This window comes from Leucopleurus acutus, assembly GCF_964270905.1.
Source record: "Leucopleurus acutus genome assembly, chromosome: 11".
Classification (NCBI taxonomy): Eukaryota; Metazoa; Chordata; class Mammalia; order Artiodactyla; family Delphinidae; genus Leucopleurus; species Leucopleurus acutus.
This window is the reverse complement of record NC_139152.1, coordinates 13678307-13690779: the sequence shown is the minus strand read 5'-3', so window position 1 is coordinate 13690779 and position 12473 is coordinate 13678307.

Below are 12473 nucleotides of genomic sequence, written 5' to 3'. Positions count from 1 at the left end.
ATCACCACAGCCACTTCCATGTATTGGGATCCTTTTGAACTTAAATCATTCCAGATTAAGTGATCCTAATGGGAATTTCCACCCTGCAAGTGTTCCTGTATTTTCAGTATATAATTAGTACTTAATCTGAAGAGTTTAGAGCTGCGATGATTACAGCAGAACATGGTCATAGACAATTGCATAAACAGTGTGCAGTTCCTCAACTTAGGAGGCACAGTGGAAGACCCAAGAATTTTTAATTGTGTGAGACCTTGGGTTAATTTCAACATGACTTGCTAAAATATCCCTAAGAAAATTTGGTGGAGCTGCTAGGTTGTCTCAAAGTTAAGCTTGACCTATAATTCCTTAATTATTCTTAGAGTATCCTCAGTTTAGTATGAATAGTAGCAGGGGCTCGGTGAAGACATAGAAACCACATCTGGGGCAGTTATTGATGTGTGAAAATAAAATATGGGATTGAAAATGAAATAAAAATTACATGGGAAGAGCCAGGAAAGTTTGTAAAAAAAAAAAAAAAAACTCTTGGGCACCTTGCATGTGTGTAGCACCATATTAGGCATTTCTAAATTTTTTCTGCCAAAGAAACTTTGGTGCATAAAATATAATGTTCACTGCTATTTATTCTTTGTTTAATGCCCAATTTATTAAATATACCACTCTAACAAATGCAATTTCTCTAAACATTTGTACACCATTTAAACAGCTAGTAAGCCAAACTTGTAAATTTAATAAATCAGATCCAACCATTTAAACATTGATTAGAATCTTAGTCAAATTCTTCTAAACATTTCAATAAAATCCCATCTAATAAGCTTCAGTTCTTTAAAACCAGACAGAAATTCTCACTATGAGTCAAAATTTCTTTAAAAAAATTAAGGTTGTAACAAATATAATTAATTTAAAATAATATTTCTATATTTTGCTTCATATCTTTCTAAGATTACTTTAATAGTGTGTAATTCCTTTTAAAAATTAGAGAATTTTCTCTCAACTAGCTGAGGTTACAGGGTCTGTGTTTTTGACTATCTGAACTTTGGGGCACAAGAGTGAGCTACTCTGACCTAAATGATTCAAATTTGAACCAGTGCCGTCAGTTGGCCAATAATTTAATAATCATACTTTTCTTTTACATCAATGGAACTCTTTAAAGTCTAAGTCTTTCACATAGGTTATAATTTCCCATAGCTCAATGCTTTTCTTAAATTGATATGTGCTGACATTATTGAAAGCTTAGGTATACCATTTTAATATCTTATTATAAGCTATAGGATCATTTAGAGATTGTTATCTCCCAAGAAATAAGGAATTGAATCTATGCAGTCAAATTTCCTATTAGGACACTCGGCTAACCCTCTTTCTTGCACAAATTATTGGAGCTTCTTTTGAACTGATTATAATGCCTTACCACCTGTGTTGATTAGTTGATTCGTGTTTTTGGTATGATTTCGCTTACAATTCTCTACCTTTAATCTTCTCTACTTGGAAAATAGAGGCAAATACGAATTGACACTCTACGTTCAGTAGAAGAAACAGTCCACACACACCATTTTATTTAGCTTTTTTGTATTAATATTTTAACCATTTTGTGTACTTTACATTAACTTTTCCCTATTTGAGTACAGTCGTAGACCCATGCTTTCATAGACTGGAAAGCATTGCAGGTGGATTTAGTAGTAGGTTATGTCTCAAGTATTTTGTGTGTGTGTGTGTATGGGTGTGTCTGTAGTTCTTACTGTAGGTGTCAATCAAAAAATTTGTTTTGAAAAATACTATCTTAGAAACTCAGAAAGCCAAAAATAAAGAGCTTGCGAGAAAATGCGGAGAGTAGCACAACAAGGTGAACAAAGGTGAACTGTTCCAGAAAAGGGTACTCAACCTGAAAACTGCAGCAGCAAAACAGCTGCTGTGTAAAAGCAAAGGTAGAGGAAATCATTTTAGAGGAAGGGACATTGGACATTGAAAAGAAGAGAATGAAGAAACAGAAGGGAAAGTCAAGAGCTGATACCATGACTTAATCAGCCATATCTGCAAGAGTTTACCTCACTCTTCATTAAGGATATTGGACAAGACCTTACTGATGCTACACTCTCATCGTCGGGTTTATGCAGACCTTGATTATTTTTTAGGTAAATATGGTGATTCTTTATCTCAAAACACAATTTTCTTAGACCCGATTAACCCTTATTTTTTTTCCATTGAAACCATTTAAAACATAAACATAGTGGTTAGCAGCATCAGCTTTGCCATCAGAGTGACAATAATCTTGAAAAAATTACTTAGTTCTATTAAGAGCAGTTTTCTCATCAGTAAAATGGGTAATAATACCTACTTCATAGGGTTTATTGAAAATCAAATGAAACAATCTATGTTAAGTCCTTAACATAACGCCTAGTAATAGTATTGGGGTTATTTTTACTATTATTATTTTTATGAATTCCAAGTTCTATGAGAGCCTCTTTAGTGCTATTTGCCTTGATGGAGGTTAATCAGTGTGGGTGAGCATCAGGGGTGATTTATGCCCCAATAGGTAAACATGGGGCAAAGAATAACAATTACAGGTGAGCATTCAACAAACAAACTAGAAAATTCCTTTTAAGCAAAATATTGAAATTCAGAGAGGAAATTAAATTGGGGATCTAGGCCATAGTCAGAGACATTGGGTGATAAAATATGTTCTTACTCTCTTTTTTTCATCTCAGAGATTTTGTGTATGTGTGTGTGTGTTGCCATGCATATGCCTAGCATTTATACTGGGATAACCTTCATTTCTGTTATTTAGCCAGAGGAACTCAATAATTACTATATTCATATAGTCAGTCATACAGACATTTATTGGACACCTACTGCATGGCAGAGTCTCCTCCATGTCCCCTGAGGAATACAATAAATAATCCTTGCATTTGAGAGAAGACAAGCCAATGACTATTAACCGTGAAAGGTAATAAGCTAGAAAGCAGAGCTATCCACAAAGTGCTGTGGGGACACTGGGGAAGAAGTGATATCTTCTGTCTGGGCGCATTAGAAAAGGCTTCACGATAAACATTTTGATTCAAACTTGAAGAAGCATTGGCAGATGGAGGGAATGTTGGTGTTTTACAGGGACCAGTCTCAATTAGATTCATCAAGCAGTTGGTTTCATGGTGACTCATCTAGCTGATAGGCAATAGAAAACGATCAAAGATTTTGAAAAGATATAGAGTATAATGAAGGCCAAAGTTTAAGAAGATTGACTCTAACTGAAATGTAAAGGGAGGCTAGGGAGGGGCAAGAGGGAATGTTGACAGTTCAGACAACAGAACTTTGTAAAAAAGAGATAAGCACCTACATAGCATGATAGCTATTGGGAAATAAAAGATGAGTGGGAGTAGTGGGGAGAAGCAATAGGAAAGAGACAAATTACCAAGTATGACAGTTGGCTAAACGTAAAGGGAACAAGGGGGAAAGGTCAGATATGACTCTTGAGATGTGGAGATTTTTACCCTAAATTATTATAGCTAATGTAGCAAACCTAGAAAAGAGAATAAGAAGTATACCCTGTTTGATGACACTCTGGACGTAAGGCACACATCTCATGTCAAAGTGCAGAGTTATATTCCTGCTTTAGAAATTCTTTGGGCTTTTAAGGAAAAAAGAAACCTAAGACTATAGGTTGCTGTGGGAGACCTTGCTAGGTGTCTATGCCCTTTTCCACTTCATTCTTACTAACAGCATACAGGGCAGTGATTGCCAAAGCAAACATTTTCATTTCATGGATTCTTTTGTATCCAGGGATGGCCATTTGACACTGTTCTGGACCATGGGATGCAAAAATGAGTCATTGGAAGATCTGGGGATAACTTTTGCCTTTCCTGATCCAGGCATCACTTTTTCCTCTCTATTAGTCCCTTCTCCCCTGGAATGTAAGTGGGAGCTTGTGGAACAAATCCCAATGGGAGATTTGAACAGACTTGAACTGTCCAGCTTACCTCTGGACATCTTGTCACTGTGGTTAGGTTCTTGTTACATGTGGTCAAAAGCAACCCCTAACTGACATATTTGTTTACAGAAACTTGAGAAATTTTATGGGTACATTATCTGACTTCAGCTGTAGCCAGATTCAGAGAAGGGAAACTTTGCACTGAGTTTATAAGACCCAACATTATGGTTTCCTTTCTTCTCCTCCCAGTTTAGCTCCCTCCTGTCACATGAGAACCCATAATCCTCTAACAAAACAAGCCAGAAGGTAAATTTCCTCGTGTATGTGTCTTATTTTCTCTTTGATCTTACATAACACCAAAACTCTACCCTGACTTTTTGACATAAAGTTAGTATTTCCGTTAGAATATTACAATTTATCTAATTTTACATATGGTCAGTGGGGAAGGCTGAGTTCTTATTAGACTGTCATAAAATTATATAGGTAGAAAGATGCAGGGAAATAGCGAAGGTATTTTCAAGTAATTAGTTGGAACTACAGACAGATCAAAAAGAAAGCCATTGTGCAAATGTCAGGCCATTCAAGGTTATTTCACCTTGAGGAGATAATGTCAGATCCCTGCTTTGGATATAAAGGAAGTTTTGAAAGTTTTTCTGCCTCTCCCAAAATCTTGTCTGGAGATCATTCCTGATCTATGAAGTTTTTCTCTTGTCTGAAGAAAAAAAAAGAAAAAGAAAGATAATATTTACGTATGTTTTACACAACTATACTTATTCAAAAATAGTTCTTCAATATGATATTTACCTTTCCTACTTTTGGGGGATATACAAATAGCCTTTATGAAAATACAATGGTGGTAGATAATAGATTTTGTTTTTTATTATCTTACTTGGAGAAATAGTCACCCACTTCATTCTGTTTTCTTATTTTCTTTATTTTTTGTGTTTGTTTTTTATGTATTATTTGTGGGAAAAGTATTATAAACCTATTACAGTACAGTCTTATATAGCCGATTGTGTTAGTTGGGTACCTAGGCTAACTTTGCTGGACTTAGGAACAAAATTGGACTTAACGAACGTGTTCCCAGAATGGAACTCGTTCGTATGTATGTAGGGGAATTACTGTATATCCATCCATGTTACAAATTCCTTCTAGTCTTGTTCAAAGTCAGAGTATAAAACTAAATGCATAAAATCATTTTTTACCTCCTTCAATAAAGTGTCCCTAAACAAGGAAATAGCTCATTATATAGACTATCCTAGTAAGAGGAACTGCTAGTAAAAGCGAGATCCCACCCAGGTTTTAAATGGAGATGAAATAACCCTTTCAAATGGCCGACAGCCCTCTTCAGCCAACATTTCTCTTTTCAAACCTAAATCCTTTGTGTTTCACTTTCAGCCTTTTCCCTTCTTTTCTGCCTTTAGTAGTGATAGATAAAAATGCTTATCAACTGTTCTCTAATAAGAAACTTAAAATACTCATAGATCATCTTGAAGTCGTTTCTCATCCAAAATAATCCCCAATCTTTTGATCTTCTCTCAAAGGTCTTATTTTCCAAAACTTGGATAATCTTGGTGGCTTTCCTCTGAGCATTTGTGATGCTTTCACATATAATTTTGGTTGTGGAGCTCAGAAGTGGGTACAGCAGTCATCCTGGTGTGAAATGTGTTAAGAACCATAGCTAACGAGCACTGTATCTTATATTGCTGCTTTATGTATGATATCAATAAAGTTCTTTTTTTTCTAATAAAAATTCAGCTTCACTAATTCATGGCCAAGTTGCAACGGAGCTAATGGTTTCATGTTGCTGGGGGATGCCCATGATGTTTGTATAATCTGATTTTTCTCTGCCACAAATGAACACGTGTGTCCATATCTGTAATGTTGCAATTTGATCCAGCAAAATGGTATGTCTTTTATTTATATTAAGATTCTTTAGAATTCTTAGTATTTCCCCAAAATGGCTAAATATCATTACCTTTCCCAAGCATGTTTTGCGAGGTCTCTCTTTGTCAGCCAGTTGTATATATTCAACACGGAGCCTGCAGCTGACTCTTGTGAAAACCACTTGTTCATTGATGATCACTCTTTAGGTAAAATTTTCAGTTTTGTGTCCACTTGGAGGCCTATAAGTGCCACCCTGGTAGGAGAAGGGGTGGTTTGGCGAAACTGGGAGGTAGGCTAGGGACTAATACAAAGAGTTATTATTTAAGGCAATGGGGAGACCAAAACAAAAGGCATCCCACAAAAAATTTAGACTTACCATTATGAAATGATCTGGTAGGGTTTAGAGATATGACAGCCTGGCTTAAAAGGCCTGGGAGGAGGGACCAAAGCTAGGTAGTACGGATAAATTTCCCAATTGATTACCTAGTATGCTATTATGAGATCAAAGGAAAGAGAAAGTTCAAGTTGAGAATGGCTATCATTTCCCGTTGATCCTACCAAGTCAAGCACTATCTCTGAAACCAAAGAAAAACGTCGTTGTTTAGAGAATTAAAGATGCAAAACTCTTTTTATTACCCTGAAATTCTATTTCCTGGATTAAAAATCAGAGCTTCCATATTCTTTGATAGGGGGAGGTTATTTTCTGGCTCTGTAGAAAGCCATCCCTATCCCTGCTACGCACAATACATAAGGGAACATTTAGCCTCGTATTTCATATGCCATCCCTTACTATATAAAGCCCCCTAGAATACATAATAAAAAGATAAATGAAAAGCACATTAGAAATGCACCTAGTGGTGGGAATCCGGCCAATGTTGATTGCAGATGTTTTGTTTGAAACAGTGGCTATATTGAGGGGGGGAGACATGCTCTTTATATAAAAGCTAGTCTTGCCAGAGAATTCTGGGAGGAAAGAAGATGCTCTAACGAATACCACCTTCATCTCAAATATGCGTATCAAATGTATGCATTTCTCTTTATTTTCTTCTAGGTTACCCTAGGTATTACATATAGGTCATGTTTTTTTAATCATTTGTAGTGATTCTTTCAGAGTATTTCATCAATACTTCTTCATTACATGAAGTTAACAACCTAAGGATGCACTCAGTTTGAGCTGATGCACCACCGCATTAAAGTAAAAGTTAAAATTCCATCGTTTCCAACCCCCCAAATAGCAACCATGGCTTCCTGTGGTCCAGACTCATCTTCCACTTTTCTGTATGCCCTGTGCTCCAGCCACACTGAACTTTTCACTCTTCCCTAAATAAGCGTGTTCTATGAGGCCTCCTTTTTCTGTCTAGGCTGAATCCTCTGCCTGGCAAACACCTACTCTCCTGCCAAGTGCCTGCTCTAAAGATATCACTTGTGGCGAAGCTTCTCTCATCTCGAAGACTGAGTTAGACACGGCTTCATCAGCCTCCCTCACTCTGGCACTCACAGCACTGTGTTCTAATTGGTGGCAAATGTGTTTTGCATCCTCCTCTAGACCATGAGCAACTTAAGAGTTCTCCAGGGTGAATAACAATATCTGGCATAGAGTAGGGGTTTAATAAAGATTTGACAGACTAATCCATCAATTGGACAATGAGATTTACCATTCAGGAATGTTTACATAATCCCAGAATCTCCAGATCAGTAATTCATGGCTAAATTATTCAATAATGTGCCAAAGAGGGTGATGAGCTAGGGAAAAAATTTAGGAACAAATTAACCTGGAATAAAGCAAGGCTCAGTAAATAAAGTATGGCTCATGGAAAAGCAGATGTGCGTGTTTCCAGGGGGGCCCATAGAGATAAATGGGGGGGGGGGCTGAGCCTCCCAGCTTCTCGGTCTAAATGATATGGCCACTGGCGATGCTGATTCCACAAATCAAGGGTGTGCAGCCCTGCTTTCACACCCAGAAGCTACGATGAATCATGCACACCCTCACCTTTCACGCTTTCCTTGACAAGTGAATGTTATAGTGGAGTGCCAGATTAGCCCTGATTCCAGTAAAACAGGCAAAAATTAGAGTCCTCTGTCTTTCAGATGCCAGCTCTTTAAAGCAAAACAAAATGAAAGAAAACCAGAAAATCAGGCTTGTTTCTTTAAATACAAATTCATAAAAGACAACTGGCTCAGTTCACCAGCTTTGTTTTAAAGTGGCAGCAAGAAGAAGGAAGTGCTGTGGCAGTTCAAGGTCCCAAGCTATGGTAACGTGTCTTCTTGAGCTTCACCTGAGGTTCAACAAGAAGACATTTTTTTAAAAAATATTTATTTTATTTGGCTGTGCCAGGTCTTAGTTGCGACATGCGGGATTTTTAGTTGCTGCAGCACGTGGGATTTTTAGTTGTGGCATGAGGGATCTAGTTCCCTGACCAGGTATCGAGCCGGGACCCCCTGCACTGGGAGCGTGGAGTCTTAACTGCTGGACCACCAGAGAAGTCCCAAGAAGACATTTCTGATTAACATTATTAATAATCTCTCTTGGGATTTGTGGGAGGTCTTAGGTGAGCCATACAAAATTTCATGCCTTGGGTACCAAAGTGACTCCAAATATTAAGACAAAACAGATGTGGTTTAGGTCTTTCAGTATTGTTTTGTCTACAGAACATAAAACAAAATGAACAATGCCTTACGTGAAACAGCAGACTCGTCAAAATGCTCAGGTAATATGCTATGGAGAGGTGAAAAAAACCCCTGCATTTATCTAATCCACCCTCCGGAAATGGCAGAATTCCAGGTTGTTTAGAATAAGAACCTCTGATAGAGATGAACCTTTGTGGATCCCGGAACACTCCAACTCAGTGTAGTTAGAATAGCTATTGTCCCCGATGAGAAAATCAGCTGTTTATGCTTCTGGTTTATAGCTCCAAGTTCCCTTTTTTCCTCTGTTGAAAAATCTCACACGTTAATAAACATAAATGAAAAATATTTCTGGTCTAAAATTAAACCCTATTGCTTTGATGGATCATTAAACCCCACTCACAGATTCTTTCCTCCAATCTGAAGTTTTTGTGGCAAGAATGTTAATTTTTTAACTCCCAGCAACCATTTCAGCTCAAATTCTTTGACAGAGACGACCAGGGACACAGAGGGAATGAAACACTTAGCAGGGCTGGCCTTCGTGCTTTTTATGCCCCAAGTAAGGAAACAAGAACAAGATTATAGTGGCCCTGAATGGAATCAGAAATGGGAGAGAGGTTTTCTCCCCCGACAAGAGGCTTCTTGAAGAAAAACAACGTTAAGATGCAATCTGTATCGGGGAAGCCCCTCAACGCCGGCTCCAAGTTCCTGTGATATTGCAATCCATCCAGAGCATCAACACCTGAAGACAGTGCCCCCAAACTTCTGTTTTCTCCTGGACATGAGTACATGCCTGGTTTTGAATTCAGGAAGCTGGAGGCACCCTAGACTCACTGACAGACGCATAGGAGATGCCAAGGGCTGCTTTCAATTTGAGTCTGAAGTTTTACATTTTAAGAAGACAAATGAACAGCATTACCTGTTTACTTCAATATTGACAGAGGAAAAGCCCGTGTCCCCCTTGCACCTGTTAATACTTGCGCCTTCTACTCATGTGACCCAGGCAGCTGCTCATTTCAATTAGCCCAGGGCCAGTCTTGGCATTTACCCACAGACACAATACCGCACAAAGAAGTACCTCTGTGCCTCCGTGCTGGCGGGGCTCCAAGTCACACTCAGCTTTCAAAAAAAGGTGAAAGTAAAGAAAAACATTGATGTTAAGAATTCTCCTCATTTGAGGGACAAAAGAGGAGTATGGGATTAAGAGATGCAAAGTACTGTACATAAAATAGATAAGCAACAAGGATTTACTCTATAGCACAGGGAACCAGATTCCATATCTTGTAATAACCTATAATGGAATACAATCTGAAGAAAAATAACTGAATCACTTCGCTGTACATCTGAAACTAACACAATATTGTAAATCAACTATACTTCAATTAAACAAAGATATTTCTTGATTTAAAAAAATGGAAAAAGAATTCTCCTTATTTGTCTAATAATAATTTTTAAAAATATATCTAAATAAGAAGTAATTGCCCAGCCTGTATCTCTTGCCTTCAGTGTTGTTTGTTTTCAAAATTAGGTCCTCTGGTTAGAAGGAATTACAGACTCTCACTTCCAGCTCATGTCTACCATCGTTTGGAGGAGGGGCCTGGGAGCATGGAGACAATCTCTGCGTATATTCAGTGATAAAAACATCAATGGCAGCTTCCTCCCTGAATTGCTGCTGAAAGCCCTACCATTCTTTGTCTCTCTTTCCCAAGCGCCATCAGACATTACTTTTTCATGTGAATTATATTGAATGTGCCCGTATATGACATCCCTAAGAGATGCACAGAGACATTTCTTTATTCACTTCCCAAGTCTTCACTGCTGCTAGCACAGGAAATTTATCACCTCCTGGGCAAAGACCACGCTCTTACTTTTAGTGAAGCTCTAATCTTGCTGTGAGACACTTGATATATGCCTGGTGCTGGAAAAGTTCCTTCATTCAGATAATGAGGGGTGGGTACCTTCAAAACTACCTGTCTCTTCTATTACACATGGATGGAGAAATATCCTGCTCTGGCCCATAGTGATGAGTTACTTCCTTTTGCTTCATGATAGAAAATGAGCCAGCTGACTGGGTCTGTCTTGTGTCTATGCAACCATCTGGAGCACCATGTCAAGGGGTAAGCAGACATGTTTCCCGGGCCTTCACTGCCTCCATAAACTGGCCTCAGTGGGGAACTTCTCTCTCATTTGCCAGGAGGTACATCTGTAGACAATCTCGTTTTTCAGTCTGAGTGTTTACACATTTAGTAAGAGGGCAGGTTCTATAAAACTCCTATATCTGTATATATTTGTTTTGCTGTCAAGTTCCCTGTAGTTTTTGTTTGTTCAGGGGCTGAGTTTGTAGCAGGTGTTTGGAACAATTAACAGAAGCAGGGATACCAGTAGTGGGCAAAGGGTGGAAGACTATGAAACCAAAGCTTGACATTTTAAAAAACAAAGACACTTAAAAAATACACTTAAGAACTGCAGACTAGAACACACCAATAGTGTCATTTAATCTCTTATAATTAAACTATGAATACACGCCTTGGCCATAAAATATTGGACTAAGTATAAAAATGTCACGTTTATGAATATATTTTATATGATTTCTTTTTAATACTAAAACCATATTCGATAGGACTTGTAAAGCTTGAAAAGTGAGACATATATCAGATCTGTCTATGCAAATGACAGAATCAGTCCATTCTATTTGCTCCAGGTCGGGAAAATGCACATACAGAGAGAACAACCAGGAATGCTCTGAGCATTTTTGCTATTTGCAGAAACTTATAATCAGATGGAGGGAGGCTTTTTGCTTCTGTGTGGGTGACTAAGATAGTTAATTGGAGCTATGCCAAAGAGTCTTTTTCATATCAAAGCAGTTTGGGGAAAATTATATTTATTTGGATGGTTTTACACTTTGAGTTTTGATTTCATTAAAATCAGCATGAATTTACAATTATAGATTTCCAACTTATTCCATAAGCATAAATGCCAACTCATTTATGTTCTAACAAATAACACAGGCCCAAACACTTTGCCTAGAGAAGAATAACTGGCCTCAGTCCTCTGTTTTTCATGATTTTAACAAAAGAAGTTTGAGCAGTTCTTTCTACTCATATTCATTGACCCACTAGGTGCTGGTGTTATATGCATGGAGGAGATTTGGCCCCTGTCTGTGGAAGTTCCCTCTTTATTTGTGAAGACAGGTATATTAAAATTTATAAAAGACAGTATAATCCTTCACAGAATTGTGTCAACCGGTTACTCCCAGAAGAAGGAGTAGTACTTAATTCTGCTACTACAGTCATAGACAGTCTTTCTGAAAAGTTAACATTTTAACTAAGCCTCCGAGTATAATTAGAAAGAAGGTACTACATCAAAACATTTTCTCTGGGTACTTGAATTAGCAGAATATCACTGGGTTGCTAGATAAGGAGACCAGTGGGCTATTAAGAATAATGAGTAATTTTTTCTTTTTTTTTTTTTTGCACTATGCGGGCCTCTCACTGTTGTGGTCTCTCCCGTTGTGGAGCACAGGCTCTGGACGTGCAGGCCCAGCGGCCATGGCTCACGGGCCCAGCCACTCCACGGCATGTGGGACCCTCCCGGACCGGGGCACGAACCCGTGTCCCCTGCTTCAGCAGGCGGACTCTTAACCACTGCACCACCAGGGAAGCCCTTGAGTAATCTTTACAGTGAAAGAAGTCAGCCTTGCCACAGTGGTGTGGATGCCTTAGGAAAGATGAAAGTCAATGTCCAAGAATTGGTGGGCAGGAGAGAGAAAGAGAATGAGACACTACGAAAGAAACTGTATATAAAGTAGCACTAAAGGGGAAAAGAGCCAAAGAAAAGCAGAAAATGTCCCCAAATTGGTGGTCATATGTAGAACAAAAGAGGTTAGGTGGATTAATAAACGGTGTGGGATTCAGGTCAATTTAGGCCCCTTCTCTCCCTGAATCATTAAGGCTAAGAGCTCTCACTGACTTTCATCTTCCAATAAAGTCTAATTATCCATAAGGACCTAGCCAAGTAGTTGATTATTTTTCAGATTGGTCCAGTG